At 33.5% G+C, this 26,889-nt stretch overlaps 1 protein-coding gene across 3 annotated transcripts in view; it reads right to left on the bottom strand.

Annotated features, from left to right (window-relative positions):
- NKAIN3 (sodium/potassium transporting ATPase interacting 3) overlaps positions 1–26,889 on the bottom strand; it is an 821,210-nt gene that overhangs the window by 656,793 nt on the left and 137,528 nt on the right. The gene's annotated exons all lie outside the window — the stretch shown is intronic.

The raw sequence follows: 26,889 nt of genomic DNA, 5'->3' as shown, positions 1-26,889 counted from the left end.
AAACCTTTAAATAAATTATAAATGTGAACAGTTATTATTTATGAGTAGTATTGTCACAGAATGATATAATTGATAGAAGCAATCCTTATTGGGGTGATATGGTTTCAAGTCTTGATTTGACCCCATATGATCCTGGGTAGATCATTTAAGGTCTCAACACCCTAGAAAAGTCACTGTCTATAAATAACTAAGACTAGCAACATAATCATGTAGAAATTCTTTACAGCAGTAAAATCAAAGGTCTAGACCTATGTCTAACAAGTATTAGGTACTTGTAGGCATATAAAACCATAAATAACATGGAAAGGAAAAATAGTCTGAAATAAGTTTGGTATGATATTCAAACAAGGCAGTACATTCTAAGTAAATTTAAAGTAAATGTGAATGGAATCGATTCCCAAGAAAAAAAATTGACAAATTTGTCAACATTTTAATAATATCTGATTAAGGAGAGTGAAACTACTTTACTTAAAATCTAATATGTCAGCATCAATGCAGATTCAGAAAAGTGGACATGAAATACACACAAAAAAGAAAAGATAATTTTAGCCACAAAATAAGACAAAGGACATATAGAAATAATTCATATTATAGGTGACAATTCTGAATGCTTTAATGGACCATAATCTATTTTTATTATGTTTTTTTTTTCTGTATTTAGTTTTCATCTCTCCTTAAGATTGTAAATGCAGAGAGAATTTTTTTTCACTCTATCTCCTCAAGCAATTAGCCCATTACATTGTATATAATGTATTCTATAAAATTTTTTTGTCTGGACATATATTGAATAAATTCAAATAGATATGCCTAATTCTTACCTAAGACATCATTGACCTAAAATTAATTGCCACTTCTACTAAGGAGCCACCATATGTCCCACTCCAATTGTTTCTTTTTTTGTCTGAATTTCTTCCAAAAGATTAAAATATTGGGCTGGGTTGTATTATATTCTATTTTTTAATCTTACTTAATAATATTTTTCCAATTATGAGTAAAAACCATTTAAGCATTCTTTTCCCCCCAATTTTTTTTTTGCCTCTTAAAAGTCATATGACTTTATTTATTTATTTATTGCTAACTGCCACGTATCTGGCATCATTTTTAATTGTGAATTAACATTTTATATTTCTTTTTGTTTGTTTGTTTATTTAATTTTTATTTTATTTTATAATTATAACTTTTTTTTGACAGTACATGTGCATGGGTAATTTTTTACAACATTATCCCTTGCACTTACTTCTGTTCAGATTTTTTCCCTTCCTCCCCCAACCCACTCCCCCAAATGGCAGGCAGTCTTATACATGTTAAATATATTACAATATATTCTAGATACAATATATGTGTGTAGAAAAGAATTTCTTGTTGCACTGGAAGAATTGGATTCAGAAGGTAAAAATAACAGTTTACACTCATTCCCCAGTGTTCCTTTTCTGGATGTAGCTGATTCTGTCCATCATTAATCAATTGGAATTGGATTAGCTCTTTTCTATGTTGAAGATATCCACTTCCATCAGAATACATCCTCATACAGTATCATTGTTGAAGTGTATAATGATCTTCTGGTTCTGCTTGTTTCACTTAGCATCAGTTGAGGTCTCTCCAAGCCTCTCTGTATTTCTCCTGTTGGTCATTTCTTACAGAACAATAATATTCCATAACATTCATATGCCATAATTTACCCAACCATTCTCCAATTGATGGACATCCATTCATCTTCCAGCTTCTAGCCACTATGAAAAGGGCTGCCACAAACATTTTGGCACATACAGGTCCCTTTCCCTTCTTTAGTATTTCCTTAGGATATAAGCCCAGTAGTAGTATGGCTGGATCAAAGGGTATGCACATTTTGATAACTTTTTGGGCATAATTCCAGATTGTTCTCCAGAATGGTTGGATTCCTTCACAACTCCTCCAACAATGCATCAGTGTCCCAGTGTTCCCACAGCCCCTCCAACATTCATCGTTATTTGTTCCTGTCATCTTAGCCAATCTGACAGGTGTGTAATGATATCTCAGAGTTGTCTTAATTTGCTTTTCTCTGATCAATAGTGATTTGATCATATGAGCGGAAATAGTTTTAATTTCATCGTCTAAAAATTGTCTATTCATATCCTTTGACCATTTATCAATTGGAGAATGGCTTGATTTCTTATAAATTAAAGGCAATTCTCTGTATATTTTGGAGATGAGGCCTTTATCAGAACCTTTAACTGTAAAAATGTTTTCCCAATTTGTTACTTCCCTTCTAATCTTGTTTGCATTAGTTTTGTTTGTGCAGAAACTTTTTAATTTGGTGTAATCAAAATAATAAATTTCTCTTTGTATCTCTTGCTGTTGGATTGTGTTGGTAATGTATAAAAATCCTGAGGATTTATGTGGATTTATTTTGTATCCTGCGACTTTGCTAAAATTCTTAATTATTTCTAATAGCTTTTTAGCAGAGTCTTTGGGGTTCTCTAAGTATACCATCATGTCATCTGCGAAAAGTGACAATTTGATTTCTTCATTTCCTACTCTAATTCCTTGAATCTCTTTCTCGGCTCTTAATGCCAAGGCTAGAGTTTCTAGTACTATATTGAATAGTAATGGTGATAGTGGGCAACCTTGTTTCACTCCTGATCTTACAGGGAAAGGTTCTAGTTTATCACCATTACATATGATGTTTACTGAAGGTTTTAAATATATGCTCCTTATTATTTTAAGGAATAGTCCATTTATTCCTATACTCTCAAGCGTTTTTAGTAGGAATGGATGTTGGATTTTATCAAATGCTTTTTCTGCATCTATTGAGATGATCATATGGTTTTTATTAATTTTATTATTAATATGGTCAATTATGCTAATAGTTTTCCTAATATTAAACCAGCCCTGTATTCCTGGTATAAATCCCACTTGGTCATAGTGTATTATCCTGGGGATGATTTTCTGAAGTCTATTTGCTAATATCTTATTTAAGATTTTAGCATCAATATTCATTAAGGAAATTGGTCTATAGTTTTCTTTCTCAGTTTTCGATCTACCTGGTTTAGGTATCAGTACCATGTCTGTGTCATAGAAGGAATTTGGTAGGACTCCTTCAATCCCTATTTTTTCAAATAGTTTACATAGCATTGGAGTTAGTTATTCTTTAAATGTTTGGTATAATTCACATGTAAATCCCTCTGGTCCTGGGGACTTTTTCTTAGGAAGTTGGTTAATAGCTTGGTCTATTTCTTTTTCTGAGATGGGACTATTTAGACTACTTACTTCTTCCTCTGTTAATCTGGGCAAACTATATTTTTGAAGGTATTCTTCCATTTCATTTAAGTTATCGAATTTATCTGCATAAAGTTGAGCAAAGTAGCTCCTAACTATTGTTCTAATTTCCTCTTCATTAGTGGTGAGTTCACCCTTTTCATTTTCAAGACTAACAATTTGCTTTTTCTCTTTCTTTTTTTAATCAGGTTTACTAAGGGTTTGTCTATTTTGTTGGTTTTTTCATAGAACCAACTCTTAGTTTTATTAATTAATTCAATAGTTTTTTTTACTTGTAATTTTATTAATCTCACCTTTTATTTTTTGAATTTCAAGTTTTGTGTTTTTGTCTAGGGGGTTTTAATTTGTTCCTTTTCTAGCAATTTTAATTGTAAGCCCAATTCGTTGGCCCTCTCTTTCTCTATTTTATGCGAGTAGGCCTGTAGAGATATAAAACTTCCCCTTATTACTGCTTTGGCTGTATCCCACACATTTTGGTATGATGTCTCATTATTGTCATTTTCTTGGGTGAAGTTATTAATTATGTCTATGATTTGCTGTTTTACCCAATCATTCTTTAGTATAAGATTATTTAGTTTCCAATTATTTTTTGGTCTATTTTCCCCTGGCTTTTTATTAAATGTAATTTTGATTGCATTATGGTCTGAAAAGGATGCATTTATTATTTCTGCCTTACTGCATTTGATTTTGAGGATTTTATGCCCTAGTATATGATCAGTTTTTGTATAGGTTCCATGAACTGCTGAGAAGAAATTATACTCCTTTCTGTCTCCATTTAGCTTTCGCCAAAGATCTATCATATCAAACTTTTCTAGTATTCTATTTATGTCTTTGACTTCTTTCTTATTTATTTTGTGGTTTGATTTATTTAATTCTGAGAGTGCAAGGTTGAGATCTCCCACTATTATAGTTTTGCTATCTATTTCCTCTTGCAGGTCTCTTAATTTCTCTTTTAAGAATTTAGATGCTGCACCACTTGGTACATATATGTTTAATATTGATACTGCTTCATTATTCTTGCTGCTCTTTAGCAGGATATAATGCCCTTCTTTATCTCTTTAAATTAGATCTTTTTTTTTTTTTTTTTTTTTGCTTGATCTGAGATGAGGATGGCTATTCCTGCTTTTTTGGTTTTGCCTGAAGCATAATAGATTCTGCTCCACCCTTTTACTTTTAGTTTGAATGTCTCACCCTGTTTCAGGTGTGTTTCCTGTAAACAACATATAGTAGGATTCTGACTTTTAATCCAGTCTGCTAACTGCTTCCTCTTTATGAGGCAGTTTGCCCCATTCACATTTATGGTTAGAAGGACTAATTTTGTATTGCTTGCCATTCTATTAACCCCTGCTTATGCTTTTCCCCTTTCCTTCCCTCTTACCCCCCTACCCAGTATTAAAATTGTGAACACCACTTGCTTTTCACAGCCCTCCCTTTTTAGGATCCCTCCCCCACCTTAAAGTTCCTCCCCTTATTTTAGCCCTTTTCCTTGAAATTTCTGTATTCCCTTCCCCTTAGCTTACTCCTTCCCTTTCACTTTTCAATGAAGTGGAAGAAGTTTCACCATAAATCGAATATGTCTATTGATACACACTATGTTCATCTCCCTCCTTTCTTTCTCTCAGATATAATAGGTTACCTTTGCCTCTTCATAAGATGTAGTACCACCCCTTTACACTTTTTTATGATATAATTTCCTTTCCACCTCTAGTTTCTAAGACAAATTGTACATATGTTCTTTATATATTTTTTTGGCAGAAGTATAGTTCTCAAGATTTCTTTTTACCTTTTTAGAAATCTCTTGAGTTCTGTATTTGAAAATCAAACCTTTTATGTAGGTCTGGTTTTTTCATCAAAAATAGATGGAATTCATTTATTTCGTTAAATGTCCATCTTCTTCCCTGGAAAATGATGCTCATTCTTGCTGGGTAAGTTATTCTTGGCTGCATACCAAGTTGCTTAGCCTTTTGGAATATCATGTTCCAGGCCCTTCGTTCTTTTAATGTGGACGCTGCTAGATCCTGGGTTATCCTTATTGTGGATCCTCCATATCTGAATTGCTTTTTTCTAGCAGCTTCCAATATCTTTTCCTTTGTCTGATGGTTCTTGAACTTGGCCACTATATTTCTTGGCGTTTTGATTTTAGGGTCCCTTTCAGTAGGTGATCGATGAATTTTTTCAATGTCTATTTTACCCTCTGTTTCCAGAACGTCTGGGCAGTTCTCTTTGATAATTTCCTCGAAAATAGTGTCCAAGCTCTTTTTTTCCTCACATTTTTCAGGGAGTCCGATTATTCTCAAATTGTCTCTCCTGGATCTGTTTTCCAGGTCTGTTGTCTTTCTGATAAGCTACTTGACATTCTTTTCAATTGTTTCATTTCTCTAGTTTTGCTTGACTACCTCTTGGTTTCTCCTTGAGTCATTCATTTCTACTTGTTCCAGTCTAATTTTCAATGATGTATTTTCTTCACTCACTTTTTTTATATCTCTTTGTAATTGTCCAATTGAGTTTTTATCTTCTATGGAATTTTTTTCCATTTTATCCATTTTATTTTTTAGAGATCTATTTTCTTTTTCCAGCTCACTAATCCTGTTTTCCTTGGAGTTGTTTACCTTTTCCAGCTCACTAATCTTGTTTCTCAATGATTTGATTTCTTTATCCACTCTGTCTTTGAATGCGTGGGATGACTTCTCCAGGCTCTCTTGCCAAGCTTCCCTTTCCTTTTCCCATTTCTCTTCCAGCTCTCTTGTGAGAGCCTTTTTGATTTCCTCTATGAGATTCTTTTGTATTGAGGAGCAGCTCATATCCCCCTTAGGGGATTCCTCTGGGGACAGTCTGTTTTTAGTCTCCTCAGTGTTTGAAGTCTGCTCTCTCTCCATGCAAAAGCTGTCAATGGTTAGAGCCCTTTTGAATTTTTTGTTCATTTTGTCAGAGTAGGAATCGAAGAAAACAAATTGACAAGAGAAACAATAGGTCTGTTTTGCGGGGAATGGGGCTGGATGGTATTAATGGGCTTCCTCTACAGACTGGGGGTAGGGCAGCAGAGAGCCACTAACAGAACAGCAATGACTGCACTGAGTCTGTGCTCTGAGGCTCTGAGAACTCGTTGAGTCAGTCCAGGTGGGGGTTGGGGGTGGCCGGGTTCTGAGAGACACTGGCTTTCTGGGGTTTTAATCTTCACCTCCAGTGTTTACACCCTCTCCGCTGCTCCTGGCTTGCGGCCAAGATGGAGTATCCACACTGGGGAAAAAGTCTTTTTGCAGAAACGGCAAAGATCGTACCCCTCCCCCTCTGGTCTGAGCTGTGTGAGCTGTCTGTCTCACTCTGGCTTGCCTGCCCTCAGTCTTCGCCCAGTCTGATTGACCCTCCCCCTAGCAAACACAGACCTTTTCTAGTGACTTTCAAGGATGTCTTCTCTTGGTGATTATTTGTGGATTTCTTTCTGGGTCAAGCATTAAGTCTGAGGCTTGTCATGAAGTAAGTTCTGAGAGAAAACAAGGAGCTCAAGCAGCTGTCTGCCTCCATGCCGCCATCTTGGCCGGAAGTCCCCAATCTGATCTTCCCCCAAATTTTAAGTTCTAAATTCTCTTCTTTGGGAAGGCAAGCAATGTGATGAATTTTATACATGTGTCATCATGTGAAATACATTTCCATGTGAGTCATTTCATGGAAGAAAATACAGACTCAAAAAAATACCCTAAAAAATCCAGAAAACTAAAGTAGGTTAAAAAAAAAAATTAAAGGTTTCTTTGATCTATCTGCATTCAGACTTTACAAGCTTTTTTCTCTGTAGATAGACAGCATCTTTTATCATTAGTCCTCCAGAATTGTTTTGGATCTTTGTAGTCTGAAAATAGCTAGCTTATTCATAGTATATCATCACACAATATTGCAGTTACTGGCTACAATGTTCTCCTGGTTTTGTGAATTTTATGTTGTATCAATTTATGTAAATCTTTCTATGTTTATTTTTTTTCTTAGAGTATCCTGCTCATCATTTCTTAAAGCCTAATAGTATTCCATCACAATCAAATACAACTTTTTTAGTCATTTCCCACTTGAAGGACATCACCTTCATGTCTAATTCTTTACCACCACTAAAAGAGCTGTTGTAAATATTATGTGCTCATAAGTTCATTTTTTGTTGTTGTTTTTCATTTCTTTGGGATATAGACTTAGTAATGGTATTGGTTGGTCAAAAACTATGCCCTTTGGGCATAGCTCCAAATTGCTCTCCAAAAGGGTTGAATCAATATACAACTTCCCCAACACATTAGTGTTTTAATTTTCCCACATCATTTCCAACATTTCTCATTTTTCTTTTCTTTCAGATTAGTCAATCTGATGGTATGAGAAGTAGTTCAGAGTTGTTTTAATTTTCATTTCTTTTGTCAATAGTGATTTAGATCATTTATTTTCATATCACCATATATAGCTTTGATAACTTTATCTAAAAAACTGCTTCTTCATATATTTTTGCCATTTATCAATTGAGAAATAGCTCTTATTTCTATAAATTTGACTCTTTTTTCTCATATGTTTGAGAAATTATCTATCAGAGAAACTCACTATAATTTTTTTATAATGATTCCCAACTATACATTTCCCTCTATCTTATTCCCCACTTGTTTATCCTTCTCTCTCCCTCTTTCTACCCATCCTTTCTCAAAAGTTTTGCTTCAGACTTTTACTTCCTCCAAATTGCTCTCAATTCTATCAACATAATTTTTTATGATAATCATAACATCACATTCTTCACAACTCTGCTTTCTGTCTACATATACTCCTTTTAATGGCCCTAATAATAAAAAAGGGTTTTTGGAATTATAAATAGCATTTTTTCCATGTAGGAATATAAAACATTTATCTTTATCAATCCCTTAACATTTTTTTCTTTCCTAGTTACACTTCATACTTTTTTTGCATCTTGCATTTAAAAATAAATTTTTCTATCTAGCTCTGGTCGTTTCATCAAGAATGCCTGAAAACCCTCGATTTCATTGAATAATAATTTTTCCTCCTAAAAAATTATACTCACTTTTGTTGGGTAGAGGACCTTGATTGTAATCATAGATCTTTTACCCTCTAGAATATCATATTCCAAGCTCTCTGATCCTTTATTGCAGAAGCTGATAATTATTTTATTATACTGACTGTGGGTCCATGGAATTTGAATTGTTTCTTTCAGTTTTTACTGCATGATATGGAAGGGCCAGAAATTGGCTGATATTCCTGGGAGTTGTCATTTGGGGATCACTTTTAGGAAGAGCAGTATTCCTTGAAAATTTTCTTGAAAGATTTTCTCTGGGATCTTTTTTGATCATGACACTCAAAATATCCAATAATTTTCTTTTTTTTAATGTATTAATATATTTATCTTAACATACATTGTCTTATGAATTGTGTTGGGAGAGAAAAATCATAGCAAAACAGAAAAAGCATGAGAAATATAAAAAAAACAGAAAAAAATCGGTGAACATAGCATGTGTTGATTTACATTCAGTTTCCATAGTTCTTTTTCAGAATGCAGATGGCATTTTATGTCCAAAGTCTATTTGGTTTGCTTTGAATCACTGAACCACTGGGAAGAATAAATCTTTACAATTAATCATTGCGCATATAATTGCTAACTTTCCTTTGATAGATAGATTCCCAAATATTTTGTGCTATTGACAGTTATTTTGAATGGAATTGCTCTCTGTATTTCTTGCTGTTGGATTTTGTTGGTGATGTATAAAAATGCTGAGAATTTATGTGGATTTATTTTGTATCCTGCAAATTTGCTAAAGTTATGAATTATTTCTAATAGCTTTTTTAGTAGAATTTCTGGGGTTCCCTAAGTATACCATCATACCATCTGCAAAGAGTGATAGTTTGGTACTCATTACCTATTCTAATTCCTTTCATCTCTTTTTCAACTCTTATTGCCGAGGATAGCATTTCTAATACAATATTGAATAATAATGATGATAGTGGGCAACATTGTTTCACTCCTGATGTTACTGGGAAAGGTTCCAGTTTTTCCCCATTACATATGATACTTACTGAAGGTTTGAAATATATGCTCCTGATTATTTTAAGGAATAGTCCATTTATTCCTATCCTCTCAAGCGTTTTTAGTAGGAATGGATGTTGGATTTTATCAAATGCTTTTTCTGCATCTGTTGAGATGATTATATGGTTTTTGTTAATTTGGTTATTGATATAGTCAATTATGCTAATAGCTTTCTTATATTGAACCAGCCCTGCATTCCTGGTATAAATCCTACTTGGTCATAGTGTATTATCCCGGGGGTGATTTTCTGTAATCTTTTTGCTAATATTTTATTTAAGATTTTAGCATTAATATTTATTAAGGAAATTGGTCTATAGTTTTCTTTCTCAGTTTTCGATCCACCTAGTTTAGGTATCAGTACCATGTCTGTGTCATAAAAGGAGTTTGGTAGGACTCCTTCATTCCCTATTTTTTCAAATAGTTTACATAGCATTGGAGTTAGTTATTCTTTAAATGTTTGGTAGAATTCACATGTAAATCCATCTGGTTCTAGGGATTTTTTCCTAGGAATTTGGTTAATAGCTTGTTCTATATAAAGATATATATATATATATATATATATATATATATATATATATATATATATATATATATATATATATATATATATATATTTTTTTTTTTTTTTTTCTAAAATGGGATGTTTAGACTAATTACTTCTTCCTCTATTAATCTGGGCATTTTTGAAGGTATTCTGTTAGGATTATTACTAGGTGCTAAGTCAATTGTCTGGTACTTAACACTTCACTAACTCAGAGTTCACAACTTTAAAGGAGTTCAAACCTTTAAAGGAGTTTACACTTTTAAAGGAGTGTACTCATTGGTTCTGTAAGGAGTTCCCACAAGCCCTTGGAGTACCCACAAGCCCATTATCTAGGAGGATATAAGAAGCCAACATTGAATGGGGAAGTCAGTCTGGATTGGGTCAAGGAGAAGACTTCCCAGGAGAAATTCAGGGAAGCTCCAGGAGATTCAGAGTAAGGATTCAGTGGATTCACAAGTCCAGCAGATTCACAAGTCTAAAGAAAAAGCCTGCTCATGGACTTCCAGGAGATTCACATCTAGGATTGAATTCTGTGAAACCTACAATCCTACACTCTCAGAGGCAGAATCTGATTCCCACATCTACCTTCGTGCTGGCTAAAGGCTTGGATTCAGAGGGAGCTAGAGACCCAATTCATTCATCTTCTCTTTCTCTATTTTATGCAAGTAGGCCTCTAGAGATATGAAATTTCCCTTACCACTTTGGCTGCATACCACACATTTTGGTATCACATGTCATTATTTTCATTTTCTTGGGTGAAATTATTAATTATATCTATGATTTGCTGTTTCATCCAATCATTCTTTAGTATGAGATTATTTAGTTTCCAATTATTTTTGGTCTCTTTCCCCTAGCTTTTAATTGAATGTAATTTTCATTGCATCATGGTCTGAAAAGGATGCTTTTACTATTTCTGCCTTATTGCATTTAAGTTTGAGGTTTTTATATTCTAATATATGGTCACTTTTTGTATAGGTTCCATGAACTGCTGAGAAGAAAGTGTCCTCTTTCTGTCTCCATTTAGTTTTCTCCAAATATCTATCATATCTAATTTTTCTAGTATTCTATTTACCTCTTTGACTTGGGAGGAGCAAATTCATTGGTTGAAGTGGTTCTTCCCAGAAGCCCTTGCATTATCCCAGGCCCATTCTCTGGGAGGATAAAGAGGGCAGCTCTGGAGGAAAAAAGTCAGTCACTGCTCTAGATCAGGCTCGATGCGGCTCTCAGCAGGAAGGGAAGTCCCTTCTTTGGACGAGAGTTAACAGCAACTGTCTAGAGACAACGGTTCTCTACAGGAAGAATCTGTCTGAGAGATTTGAGTTGACACAGCAGATCTCCTCTCTAAGAACGATCGGCAGCTTCTGGAGACAACAGCATGTTACAGTTTTTTCCAGTCAAGCACTAATATGAGGCTTGTCATGAGATAAATTATTCTGAGAGAAAACACAGAGCTTAAGCAGATATGTCTCCTCTCTGCCATGTTGGCCGGAAGTCTCTTTTGGGATTTTATTAACCTCCCTAGTTTCTTTCTTGTTTATTTTGTGGTAAGATTTCCCTAATTCTGAGGGGGGAAATTTGAGGCTTCCCACCAGAATAGTTTGGCTCTCTATTTCTTCATGTAATTGGGTTAAAATCTTTTCCTAGATTATGATCAGTCTTGTGCAGCTCCTTCTTTGAACTAATTTTCCCATTATTCCTCCCCTTTCCTTTTTTTTTTCCAGTACAGACCTTTGTCTACCTCTTACTATCTTTCTTCTTTGATGTCATCACATCAGAATCCATTCACACTACACTCTCAATCTATGTGATATCTACCTCTGTCTGCCCTTGTGACAGATACAGTTCTCAAGAATTTCAGATAACATTTTCCCATCTAGGTATGTAAACATTTTAACCTTTAAATAGTAAATATTTCCCTCTTATTTACCTTTCTATGCTTCTCTTGAGTCCTGTGATTATAGATTAAACTTTCTGTTTAGTTCTGTTGTTTTGTTTTGTTTTTTCAATAGAGATAATTAAAAATATCTTCTTTCATTGAAGTTCCATTACCTCCTCTGAAAGATGATGCTGTAGTTAATTCTTGGTTGTAACTCCAAGTCCTTACTCTTCCAGAATATGGTACTTCAGGCCCTATGATCCTTTATTGTAGAAGCTGCCAGATTCTGGGTAATCCAGAGTGTTCCTCTTTGATATTTGAATTGTTTTTGTCTGGCAGTTTGCATTAATTTTTCTTGAGATTTTCCTTGTGGAATATCTTTCCAAAGGTTATCAATGGATTCTTTCAATTAGTATTTCCCACTTGGTTTCTCAAATATTGGGGCAATTTTTAAAAACTGGTCTTTTGTAGAATGATTTTTGGGCTCATTTCTTTGGTCATGGCTGTCAGATAGACCAGTAATTTTAAAATTGTCTCTTCTGAAACTATTTTTCAGATCAGCTGTTTTTCCAATGAGATACTTCACATTTCCTTCCATTTTTCATTCTTTTTAGTTTGTTTGACTGATTCTTCTTGTCTCACAAAGTCATTGGCCTCCATTTGCTCTGTTCTAGATTTTAATGTGGGATATTCTTTAATTAAATTTTGTATATCTTTTTCCATTGTTTTAATTGTACTCTTTAAGGAGTTGTTTTCTTCAGGCATTCCTTTCTTTCCTTTTCTAAGCTGTTGACTCTCTCATTCATATCTTTCATTTCCTTTCTCATTTTTTTCTTTTATCTCTATAATTGTCTTTTAAAGTCTTTTATGAGCACTTCCAAGAACCCTCTATGGGCTTGAGACCAATTTAAGCACTCTTTGAGATTTTCTCTGTGGTCATTCTATGGTCATTCATCTGAGTTTGTATTTTGATCTGCCCTTTCATCATAGTAGTTTTCTGTGGTTAAGGTTCTTTTTGGTTTTTGCTCTTTTTCTTTCCTTTTCTTTTGGGATTTCCTCTTTTTTTACTTTTAAGGTTGAGCTCTCTCCTGGGGTATAGTGGGCACTGTCCCAAGCTTCCTGTGCAGTTCTGAGGCTTGGCTTTCAGCACAAGGGTCCCTTGTGTTTGCAGGGATTAACTTTGCCTGCTTTTTTTCAGGAAGCAACCTGGTTTACCAGAGTTTGCCTTCCGAATCAGAACTAGATACTGCCACACAGATTTGCTCCTCTATTGAGTCAGAACTGAGGGTCTTAATTGCTGATTTCCTGTGATTAAGACTTCTCACCAGCTTTCCCACAATCTGTTTGAGCTGGGCTGAACATCCTTTTCATCCAATGAAAATGACCTTTCTTGTTTTTTTTCAATTTATCTTGAGCTAGAGAGTGGTTTCATTCCATCAGATTCTGTTCAGAGATTTGGTTTCATGTGATTTTCTAGGGAAACTGGGAGAAGTTGAGCAGCTTCCTGACTTTACTTCACCATCTTGACTCCACTGCTGGAGTCCCATAATTCTTAAACTATCTCTTTTAGATCTATTTTCCATGTCAATTTTTTTTTTCAATGAGATGTCTCACTTTTTCTTGTGTTCTTTTTTAATTTTAATTTTTATTGTTTCTTGATGCTTTATACTCCTACTTTTCAAGGCATATTTCTCTTCATTAGATTTTTGTGCCTCTTTTACCATTTTTCCTATTCTGCTTTTTAATGTGCTTTTTCTCCAGTATTTTTCATGTCTCCTTTACCAAGCTCATTTTTTTCTTTATTTTCTTGCATCACTCTCATTTCTCTTCCTAATTTTTCCTTTATATCTCTTACTTGATTAAAAAAATTAGCTTTTCCAAAGCCTGTAACCAATTCATATTTTTCTTTGAGACTTTAGATGCAGGAATTTTGACTTCATTGTCTTTTTCTAAGTATGTGCTTTGATCTTCTTTATCATCATAGTAACTTTTTTATGGTCAGAATTTTTTCTGTTCTTTGCTCATTTTCCCATATCATTTTTTTTACTCTTAATTGTATGCTAAAGTTGGGTCTGTTTCCCAATTGGAGTGAGAACTGTCCCAAGCTTCAGTTTTTTGTGCAGCTATTTTCTTTTTTTTTTTTTTTTTGTGCAGCTATTTTCAAAAGTAAACCTGTAAAATTTTTGTCCAAGATATATGATCTAGAGACAAAACTCTTCTGTACCGTGCACTGATTTGTAATTGACCATAAGCACTCTTTTCCACCCTGGAATTATAACCAGTGTTCCTGGTCCCCTGTGGCAGCAAACTCTACTATGCTAGTATTTCTCTTTAGTTTGGTACTAAAACCCAAGACTATGATCCAAAAACAACTATACACAAGGCACTAGAATCCTGCATCTTGTGCTACTAAAGGGACCCTTGCTAATCTCCTTTTGATTTATTGTCTGATCCCCTAACCATCTGTGGGCTGAGAGGTCTGGAAACTATCACCGCTGTCACTGATTCATTCAGTGTGAAGGCTGATTTGTTGGGTTCTTTTCTGTGTTGCATGACCTGCCCTCTTTCACCCTAGTGCAAAAGACATTTCTTGCTGAGCTAAGTTGTCTTGGGCTGGAAAATTACTTTATTCCATCTGTGTGGGTTCTGCTACCCTACAATTTGATAAGAATCATATTTTAAGGATATTTGGAGGGTTTTGGTAGGAAGCTCAAGTGAATTCCTATCTTTACCATATTGGCTCCACTTCCTTGGCTGTTTTATAATTAGACAAGTACTTTTCTATTAATGTGTAATTCAGTTGCCAAGTAGCCTTTCTTTTACACCACCTAATCACAATTCTAAGATAAAAATAAAAACAAAAAATCATTAACATTTCAACTCTTGCTCCAATCAATCTCTGAAAATTCTTGAATCTTGAAGCATATCTCAAGATTGTATCACCAATGTAGAAGGCAAGCATACTCTAAACTTTAGTTTTTAATGGGTGTTAGTCAAAATGAGACTATGATTGTCTATATTAATAAATTACATTGAGTATTTATATATGGATCTCCCTCTGCTAGTGAAAATGCTTGAAATGAAATTTTTGATGAACAGCATCAATCAAAAATATTTATTTCTAAGGATGATCACAGATGCATTTTTGTTGTTTTCAGAACTGTATTTTTAACAAGACTTTCAGGAACAAAGTAATTCAATTTCCAAAGAAGTTGTAGGTGATTCTTCTACATCTGAATAAAATAAAAATACATTCTTTGTGATAAGAAAGTGCTTATTTGAACTGACTACTGCAATTAATAACATTATGTTTTTTCATTGAAATACAAGTGTTACTTAAATCTTCATTTAAGTAAAATGTTTACCAGCTTTGCTTGCCTAGTTGACTATATTAGATGGGCAATAATTTCAGCTGTACTGTTGCCTTTTGTGAGCAAAATGACAGAAATAAAATAACTTATTCAAAATCTTATCTCAAAATGTTTTCAATTTCCAAATTAGTAGAAGATGAAAAATAGAAACAAAGTGGATGAGCAATTTTTTTCTGTAAGCAATCCATCATGAAACTCAATAGAAAAGCTTTTTTTTTCTATTTATTTAGAATATTTTATAAAGCTACCAGTATTTCAATTGGCATTTGATAGTCTTTTCAAATTTTTCTGTATGTAATCAGATATTTATAATGAAAGGTTTAAACAAAAAGAGAAACGTTTAGAGCTTTTATCAGAATCAAAGGCTGCAAGACAAAAATTTTATTCTTTCTATGAACTATGATCATCTCATACAAACTGCAGCAATCATTTTATGATCCTCTTACAGTAGAATTGTAAATCAATCACTGAAATATTGTTTTGATCAAAGTTCTTAAGTCCTTCAAAATTGTTTGTCTTTACAACATTGCTATGATTTAAATAATAGCAATAATAGTTATTGCTTATGTAACATTTTACGGTTTGCAAAATGTTTTAAAATTATCATCTCATTTGTTCTCACAACAACTCTGGGGAATAAATGCCATTATTATATCTATGTCTTAAATGAAGAAACTAAGGCAGGCAGGCCTTAAATGATATCCAGTTTAACACAGCCAGTAGGTTTCTAAAACCAGATTTGAAAGCAATGTTTCCTGACTAATTCTAGCACTCTATCCATTGCACCAACAAGCTGCCTTGTTTTCTATGAATTGTTCCCTTACCATTGCTTATTTTCCTCTGTATTAGGTCACTCAAGTTTTCTTGGATTTTTCTGAAAACATTTCCTTCCTCATTCTTTAGAATACAATAATATTCCATTATATTCTATACTCTTGACATGATTTGTTTAACCATTCTTCAATTGATGAATATTTAGTTACAATTATAATTACAAATCTGAATCAGTTCCTTATATGTCTTGGAAAGTAGATTTTTTAATCAGAAAAACTTGGTGAAAAATTCCACCCCTTTCCTTCCCTTACATCCCCAAAGTTATCTTTATTTTTTATTTTTTGCTTTTGGCTGCATCGGTTTTGTTTGTGCAAAAGTTTTTATTTTTTTGTAATCAAACTTTTTCATTTAAGATCTATCTTCCTGTTTATCCTTTGGATATAAACACTTCCCTATCAACAGGCAAATAACCTGCCCTTGGAGTTCTTCTCAAAAATAACCTGGAATTGTTTATAATCCCTCTTGAAACAGGAATAACTTCTCTGTTTCCTCTCAAAACCTATCACCTCATCTTCACATCTCAGTGTGGTATATTGGATCCAGTCATTATTCTTTCCACTAACCCAGAGAGATTTAAGCAAAATGTCTCAGGCTTAGCTGAAATTCAACTTATGTAAGGAAAAAACTTGTTGATAATTAAAGCTACCCAAAGTGAAATTCTCCTCATGAAGGAGAATTTTGAATGAAGGATTAAAGCATTCATTGTTCACTTATTATATGCATAGCACTGTGCTAAATTCTTGGAATACAAATAGAGAAGAAATTTCCTGCTCTTAAGGAGCCCATATTTTAATTTAACAACACTTATGAAAGGTGTCAGCTGAAAATCAAATAGAAAAGTCCTTATGGCATAGCTGCAAAACAGATGCTAATGTGTTTTTTTAATATTATTTTCACTAATAAAACCATATAATTTTGAGTGTTCAAAGAACTTTGGTGACCTAGCTTTCTTTTTAGGTCTTCAGTAGATGTGTCTAAAACATGTCAGACTACATTTCCACGGAGACTGCCTTCAAAGATGTTGCTTCTGAAACACTAAGCTGTCTCTACCATATTGGAAAAGGAGGCTATCAAGGTAGTGGTGGTTTGACATTACTTGGGACATGCTGCCTTTTGTGTCTCCCTCAGGGTGTCCCACTTCTTATCTATTCTAATGTGCATACCTTGAGAATGTCAATTGGTTGGCAGTTTGTTGAAATAAGTAGTCCATTTTCCATAAGAATTTCTTTCTTGGATGGTGACTATGATGGTGACCCACTCCTGGGGTTCTTATGTTTATCTAAATTTGGTAGCAATTGGTCAGCAATTGTTGTTAGTGTTGATAAGGAAAGTGTGGCCAGAGTTATTACTTCCCTAAATTATGGCTGCAAAGGCTAGACTAGAAGTAGTCCTCAGATAACACTGATTTAACTAAAGTTTGGGGTTTAGCATTCAGGGCCATTCTCATTAGGATTTGAGCATAGATCAGTGATTAAATTGATGATGGCTTGCTCTAACTGGCACATGCTGCTTCTCATTTTCTTCTAAGGATACTTTGTTAGTGCAGCTAGACCTACTTGCAATAAGTAACAAGTGAAAAAATCTTTTAAAAATAATCAAATGAATATTTGTCAAGGTTATTGTAAAAATGATACCTGTTCAAGCACATGTTGGACCAGATGGCCCCATATGTCCTTTGTAACAGTGGGTTCTGTAATTCTGTGTTGTTCAGTGTTCATGAGGAAGAAAAATCCTCTAAAAGAGGAGTTCTTAAATTTTGATTTGACAGTGAAGACAGGTGAAGACAGGCACTGCAGAAGGCCAGGGAAAATTAATGGAATTGAGGGATACAGTGTTTTGTACAAGGCAAAACAGGTAATCTAGTGTCACTGGATCAGAGGGTCTGGGAAATAGTAAGGTATAAGAAGATTGGAAAATTAGGAGAGGGTCATGTAAAGTATGGACTAGCTCCCTGGAGGGTCTTGGGGTCAGCCAGAGTGAGGATAAATTAAAGTTCTCAGTCTTTAGGGGGAGAAGTGAAGGAGGCAGGCAAACTGCTACAAGGCTTGTCAAAAATATATCCTGGATTCTAGAGTCCAGAGTCACCAGCCTCTCTCCTCCTCTTCCTGCATCCAAGTGCCTCTTGTCTGCCTGCCTCCCCCCCAAATACTTGCCTATAATAACCTTAACAACAAGCATTCAGCAAGTACCAACAGTGAGAAGAGTCATTTATCCAAATATATGCTAATAGAGTCATTGACTCACATTGAATAGGTAATGAGCCTTAAGTGCTCAGTTTTCTGATTCAATTTACCTTTTTGGAGTTTCAATTAAAGGTCTTTCAATAACAAACACAATGTTTTATATTTTATCCTAGAGATTATAAGAAGTTACTGGAATTTTTGAATGGAGGGGCATGGTCACATGGTCTGAGGAAGAAAACTATTTAACAGTTGAATGAAGGATGGACTTAAGTGGGAGAAGCTTATGGCAGAAAGACCAACTAGCAGACTATTGCAAAAATACAGGTATGAGATAAAATGAGTATATATAAGGCATCAATCACAAACTAGGGTTTTTGAGGTTTTTTAAAACATTATTTTCTATCACTTTACTAGAGTAGAAATACCCAAAGACTATTTTCTAGAAAATAAATTCCATAAAAGTTTATATTGTCTGCCACAGTTCTTTCAGAATTAAACTGCAAAATAGACATTTCCTCCCAGGAATTCCTCTGTACAAAACATTATACTCCTATTGACATCAATTAAAGGGATGAGGAGTAGATTGTGATGGAAGACCTAAAGTACCTTGGACTTCACTGATCTTACAATATCATCCTTTTGTAGTTCCAATAGCTTACTGGTGTCTCCAGAAGTCTACAAATCAGTGAATTATCTCCTAGCTGATAGTACACACAGAAAAACTTCAAGCTTCACTGATTCCTTTTGAAGGACAGTTTGAACTTGTGCCCCACCAGATAAATGAATTGGATAAGTGGATCAATGAAAAGAAGTAAAAGAGAGGAAATACAGTGTTCTGTATGATAATTTAAGACCTATCATTATAGAAAATCTTCAAACATAATAAACCTGCTTAGAAGTTACATTCTGATGAAAGAGAAAAGGTAGTAATCTGGGGAATCTAAGGTTTGTAAAAGAGAGAATTTTTCAAAGAAAAAGATATTATTATTTTTTTTTTGCCTTAGGGAAGAAGGAGTTGTGATGCAATTACACTTTCTTTGAGTTCCTTGATGTTTTATGCCTTTTCTCCTTTCAGAATCTACATGTCATCCTACAATTACTTCTCTCTCTCTTCCTCTCTCTTTCTCTGTCTCTCTGTCTCTCTTTGTCTCTCTGTCTCTCTGTCTCTCTCTCTGTCTGTCTCTGTCTCTGTCTCTCTCTCTCTGTCTCTGTCTCTCTCTCTGTCTCTCTCTTTCTCTCACACACACACACACACACACACACACAAACACACACACCATATCCAATTAATTTCCAAATATGTCCTTTCTTCTTTCATATCTGCCTTTTTCTCTCTTTTGATAATGCCACCACACAACCCTAATCAAATCACACTTAGACTATTACAAAATCTGGAATATTACAAGAATTTCAGTCTATCTCTTACTTAGTTAACTAATCTTCCTTAATCTTAGGTAGACTCTGCTATTTGGATTTCAGAGATTTTTATAATCTGGCTTCTTTGTGCTTTTCTAGTCTTCTTACATTTTGCTCTCTTCCATACATTCTGCCATCTTGTGACAATGGCCTTCTTAGTATAAATAACATAAGTCATAACATATTTTAAAATTTATTTTATTTTTAATGTATGAAATAAAACAAGCAACTCCATAATATAGTATAATAAAAAAAAAGATAGTTGCATGTGATAAACGTTGTCAAACCTAAACAAAACCTATATTTCTTTTGGGGAATACAGGGACTTTGATAATAATCGATCCAAGTATTGATATTTGGATGTAAATGATCTGTCTTTAAGCGAATGGGATAAAGAAATCTGAAATATAAGTATGTTATACTCCTTGAGGGCCCCTGGAACACAAATACATAAAACAATGATTGTCAGTACTTAAGTCACCAAAATTAACAAATTTGATGTTTTATAGTTATTAAAAGAACACCCTTATTTATTCCAGGGACTTAAGTTTAAGTTTCTTACTTAGAATCAACAATTTGATGAGGATACTATTTTTTAGACTGAAAAATGCACCATTTGGCTCAAAATTGAAATTTGGAGACTCCTTTCAATGGCATATTAATTTGTGTGTTTTAGAGACTCTTAGTGACATTTCTTGATTGAAGCAAATTTGGCATGAATCATGTTTCCTACATAAAATCCCTAGTGAATTGCATGCTGTAGAAATTAAAAGATCAGTTTTTCTAATGTCAATGTTATCTGTGGCATATAAACAGACAGATCCTATCAAAAGATTTAGCAAAACATAGAAAATGTATTAATCAAAATATTTGTAGATTTGCTTAAACATAATAACACCTATTCAAGCTACAAACGATTATACTAATATCTTTCAGATAAATGACTTTTAAAAATAATTTATTACTCATATATAAAAAGATGGACTAGGACTTGGTTCTGACTTGGACATGGAGAAGTTAAGTGACCTGACAAAGTTTACAAAGTGTTTGTCAGAGGTAGGACTTGAACCCATATCTTCCACACATATTTACAAGAAGGGAAGAGAAAGAACAGATACTTTGTCTCAAACTAAAAAATCACCAGAAGTCTAAATTCTATTGTGTCTTAGCCATTGGAAACTTTGATGATGGAAGTCTCCAGGATTTGCTTTTTGTATACTCATGATAAATTTAATTCAATTCAGTCCATCAAAAGCATCTACTTTTCCACTGGAAGTGGCCAAAAAAGGTTTAATCTACAATCTTAATTTATTTTGTAGGACTATTTCTGATTCAAAGGGCTCCTAATTACATCAAAAACCTCTGTTATAAAAGTTACAAAAGTGTACTATTTTGTTGAAAGGCAGACTTACCTGAAGTATTGTTGCTGTTTTTTGGGGGGGTGGGGAGAAAGGGGGGTTGATAAGTAAGTAGGAAGGAGTTTACTCATCAAGTAATTCTTTTCAAGTACAAGCTGTAGGATTATTGTCATCCTTTCTCACTCTAAACTTTTATTATTTACATCACCATAATTCAAGAAATTTGAAAAACAAACTTATAAGGGAAAAGTTTACATCTCTAGATACTTACTTGCACAACATAGAGAAAGAGAAGAGCAGTGAATTGGGCTTACAACTGAAAAAACTAGAAAAAGAACAAATTAAAAATCCTCAATTAAATTCCAAATTTGAAATTCTGAAAATAAAAGGGGAGATTAATAAAATTGAAAATAAGAAAACTATTGAATTAATAAAAAAATAAGAGCTGGATTTATGAAAAAAACAATAAAATAGATAAACTTTTAGTAAATTTGATTAGAAAAAGAAAGAAGAAAATCAAATTTTTAGTCTCAAAAATGAAAAGGGAAAACTTTCCACCAATAAAGAGGAAATTAAAACAATAATTAGGAGTTATTTTGCCCAACTATATGCTAATAAATTTCATAGTCTAAATGAAATGGAGGAATATCTACAAAAATATAGACTTCCCAGGTTATCAAAAGAAGAAATAAATTATTTAAGTAGTCTCATTTTAGAAAAAAGGAATAGAATAAGCTATTAACTCCCTAAGAAAAAATCTCCAGGGGCAGATGGATTTACATATGAATTCTACTAAGTGTTCAAAGAATAATCAATTCCAATACTATATAAACTATTTGAAAAAATAGGGAAAAAAGGAGTCCTATCAAATTCATTTTATGACACAGATATGGTGCTGATAATTAAGCCAGTAGTGTGAAAACAGAGAAAGAAAATTATAGACCAATTTCCCTAATGAATATTGATGCAAAAATCTTAAATAAGTTATTAGCAAGAAGATTACAGAAAATCATTCGCAGGGTAATACACCATGACCAAGTAGAATTTATACCAGGAATTGAGGGCTGGTTCAATATTATGAAAACTATTAGTATTATCGACTATATTAATAACCATATTAACAAAAAAATATGATCATCTCAATAGATGCAGAACAAGCATTTGATAAAATTCAACATTTATTCATATTAAAAAACACTAGAGAGTATAGGAATAAATGGACTTTTCCTTAAAATGATCAGTAGCATCTATTTAAAACCATCAGCAAGCATCATATGTAATGGAGACAAACTAGAACCAATCCCAATAAGATCAGGAGTGAAACAAAGCTGTCCACTATCACTATTACTATTCAATATTATATTACAAATGTTAGTTTTGTCAATAAGAGAAGAAAAAGAAATTAAAGGAATTAGAGTAGGTCATGAGGAAATGAAATTATCACTCTTTGCAGATGCTATGATGATATACTTAGAGAATCAACAATTCACAACTTTAGCAAATATAAGGTTCTGGTTGCTTTTCTGTAGGTCTTGGAGCAGCCTTCCTTTCAGCAGAATAATAACCATGAGAATAGCCAGGGATAAAGTCCAAATTCTTTATTATCTCCTTCACTGTCTAGTTCCCTTGCTTGGAGCCCAGGCTAGCTTTCTTGAGGTCATCCAGAATGTGTCTTGGTTTCTGTGTGGGAGGCAGGAGAACCACCATGACTGTCTCTGTCTTGAAGTCTGTCTCAGTCTGATGGCTTGTTCTCCAGCCCCTAGCCCTCTGCCTTCTCTGAGTCTGTCCCCAAGCCCCTTCTGGAGAGTCACCAGGAGCCTGACCAAAGATAGAATCTCTTTCTCTCTCTCTCTCTCTCTCTCTCTCTCTCTCTCTCTCTCTCTCTCTCTCTCTCTCCCTCTCTTTGTTGGCTTCTTAATACTCTATTATGATTACATCATCATAGGTGTGAATCTTGCAGAATATATGTTAATCTTGCAGAACTATATTAAGTACTAAGTTCATGTACTGAAGTAGAAAACTATTATCTTATCAATTGCACTTACTTAACACCTAGTAAGAATCCTTGTTTCAAGTACAGAGTTCTGGCCCATAACAAGCAAAGTTGCAGGATACAAAATAAATTCACATGAATCAACAGCATTTTTATATATTACCAAGAAAGTCCAGCAACAAGAGATACAAAGAGAAAGTCCATTTAAAATAATTGTTGATAGTATAAAATATTTGGGAATCTATCTGCCAAGAGAAAGTCAGAAACTATACCAACACAACTACCAAACACTTTCCACACAAATAATGTCAGATCTAATCAGTTAGAAAAATATCAAGTCCTTATGCGTAGGTCAAGCGAATGTAATAAAAATGACAATACTATATAAATTAACCTATTTATTCAGTGCCATATCAATTAAACTCCCAAGACATTATTTTACAGCTCTAGAAAAAAATAGTAACAAAGTTCATCTGGAAGAACATATAATTTTCAGATGAAGAAATGGAAACTATTTCTAATCATATGAGAAAGTGCTCTAAATCACTATTAATCAGAGAAATACAAATTAAGACAACTCTGAGATACCACTACATATCTCTTTGATTGGCTAAGATGACAGGAAAAAGACAAGGAGGGGATGTGGGAAAACTGGAACATTAACACATTGTTGGTGGAGTTGTGAATGGATCCAGCCATTCTGGAGAGCAATTTGGAAAGATGTTCAAAAATTATCAAACTGTGCATATCCTTTGACCCAGCAGTGTTTTTATTGGGCCTATATCTCAAAGAGATCTTAAAGAAGGGAAAGGGATCCACATGTACAAAAAGGTTTGTGGCAGCCCTTTTCATAATGACAAGAAACTGGAAATTGAGTGGATGTTCATCAGTTGGAGAATTGCTAAAGAAGTTATGGTATATGAATTTTATGGAATATTATTGTTCCATAAAAATGATCAGGAAGATGATTTTAGAGAGGCCTGGACATATGTACATGAACTGATGCCAAGTGAAATGAGCATAACCAGGACCACTTTTGCTGAAACCTTGCGTATCTTTTGTCTGTTGCTAATGAATCAATTTAATGTAAAAACACTGGAATAAAAACTTAAGAGCTAAGGATGGTACTCCTTGAATTTTTAGTGTGCTCCCCATTCTACAATAGTGCCATTCTACACTTTTTCCTGCTCCAATCAACCAATCAAAAATATTAAGTAAACTCTGTATACAAAGAAAAGTGTTATGAAAGAACATACTGGAAGAATAGTAGGTGAATGTAAAAAATAAAAATAAAATTGAAATCATTTATCTAAAGGAACAATAGAAACAGGAAGACAACATTTATTTTACTAAAGATTTTAATTACTATGTTTTTTTAAGTCGACCGAAGCTTAAATAAAAATAATTTTGCAAAAACTTTATAATTTCACCTTTAAAATATTATATAAGTTCTTATCTTCTTAATGAACTTTTATATTCTAATAAGCTTATGCCATATCAAATAATGCATTAATGTGTTTTAATGATTCTACCTAATAAAATACAACACAGTGTATCCAGAAAGTCATTTATTCAATAATATGGCTAAATGTAAGAAATGCTGAAAAGTTGGATTTCCACAGTGTTGCAAGCTTTGAGGTAGTGTGGGATGGTGGGCACCAATGACCAAGAGGTTTTCAGAATGTGAGAGGTTAAGAAAGATTAGGATTCCTTAATCCTAATTAACATAAATGTTCAATAGTAATCTTGAGCAAACAAGAAATTGGGGGGCTAGGAAGGCGCAGGTGGATTCAACCAATCAGAAAGAGTTTTGTGGTTTTGATACTTAAGATATATAGTCCATTCAGCTCAAACTAGTTGTGGTCAGTGACCTGACTTGACCAAATCACTACTCTGCCTGCTTAATAGGCTAATTGAATATTAAACAACACACCCCAGAGAAGAGTTTTCCATCATTTTTTAACATGGGATGTATGATGGGAGGGAACATATTTTATACATATTAAGAGGAATATATAGTGGGAGTATCAGAAAGATTGTAACCTGTATGAAACAAATCCATCTGTTCTCTTAAGGAAGAACTAACAAGTATTAAGGTTCCCCCACTTCTTTACTCAGTGCTCCCTCTTCCTGAAGAGTAGTAGGAGTGGTCCCTCATCCCTAAGAAGAGTAGGGCCCACATCTGGCCAGAAATGTTAAGATGATTCCTTAAAATTCTGCTTTAATAAATTCTCCTTGATATTTGATTTTCAGTGTCGAGTATTATTTCTAAAACAAATGAATATTCATTTGTTCCTTATATTCTGATGAGATCTAAGACAGACATGTAAAAATTTTAATATAGATACATATACCCCCATATTCACACCCACCACCTCCCCAACACAAACACACATATACATACAAACATACATGTATATATGTATATATACATGCACACACATGTATATTTATACGTATTTTATTTTATATTGTATTTGTATATAATGTAAATTACATATATCCTAATATATCATATATTTACATATAAATATATGTATGCATATACTTTCATATGGAGAAGGAAATAAGTGGAAAAAATGTCCTAGATACCATTCTATACCCTTCCTTGTTCAATGGTACTGCAAAGTAGTAAGATAAAGAACTAGAACTAGTTAATCATCTTGCTAATTTCTATGAAATATTATAGATAAGCTATTCATTTCTTTTGATTTGACAAAAATATCATCTCTCCTTTTGTATATACCTATCTTTGAGCAATTGAAATCAACACAAGAATTAGGGGCAACTACATTGTTTCAGTTTTCACTGAACTATTTTTTGCAGAAGAGACAGTTAAGCAGATTAATTTAATATCTCTGAAGGAAAGACAAGGTAACAAATATTTATTAAGCTAAGAATTTAGTATGTGCCAGGCACTAAGGATACTAATACATCTGAAACTCAAATTTCAAAGTCCATTTGATTAAGAATTTCCTCACTGGTAGAGATTGATCCAAGCCTTTATAATGAGTGGAGTTGCTGAGATATTCTTGGGAAAAGAGACATCTTAATTTTCTGACATCCAGCTTCAAAGTAAAAGATTTTCTTTAACTCTCTTCAGATCCCTAAAGGGAAAGCAAGACTTTCTCATCTTGAAAAAAATCAAAACTATTTCCACTGGGGAGAATTTATTCATGCTGTATTGTTGAGTAAGTTTATATATATATATATATATATATATATATATATATATATATATATATATATATATATATATATATATTGTAAATTAAAAACATAGTTTGAGACACTACCTACCGTGCTTTGACCCCTTCTGGATCACTGTTTTGTGGGAGTAGAAGGACTTGCATAGTTCACTGATGGACAAATCACAGTGAAGAGGTCAGATGAAATGTGATGCAATAGAAAAGAAAATAATAAAATATTCTAATATTTTTAATCTAAGAAAACCATATAGATAGTATTTTTAAGAAGTCCAATGCTGTAAAAATAAATACTACATAGGAACAAGGAATATAAGATTTGTCAATCAAGGTATATTGGATGTGGTCAAATAAAAGATAGAAAGTTTAAACATCAACATCTTGTGTTCCTGTTAATTTAGATGGATGGTAATGAACGAATTTAATTCAGATAATCATTACATAAACTACCATGTGTGCAAGAATCTCTTAGATGAAAATAGCCCTCATAGATAATAAATAGACAATAAAAATGTGACAAAAGCAGTACTGGGGGAAAAAAAAGAATAGTACTGGGGTATAATTTCAAAAATAACAGAATTATATGTTTGAATCTAAGACAACCCACTCAACATCACAGGAAGACAAATCTGTGCTCCAACCACAGATGTCAAAGAGACCAAAGCTGACCAGCACTATGAAGACTTGAAACTTCCAGGAATAATCCCCCAAATGATGTCACATTCATAATAGAGGAGTGAAATGCTAAAGTAATTGGAATAATAGTCAAGAAATGCAAAATGAGGATGGGCAGAGACTAAA

The sequence above is a fragment of the Sminthopsis crassicaudata genome, chromosome 1, assembly GCF_048593235.1.
Source record: "Sminthopsis crassicaudata isolate SCR6 chromosome 1, ASM4859323v1, whole genome shotgun sequence".
In the NCBI taxonomy this organism is placed as follows: Eukaryota; Metazoa; Chordata; class Mammalia; order Dasyuromorphia; family Dasyuridae; genus Sminthopsis; species Sminthopsis crassicaudata.
Note: the sequence above shows the minus strand (reverse complement) of the source record. Positions and strands in the feature narration are given on the sequence as shown.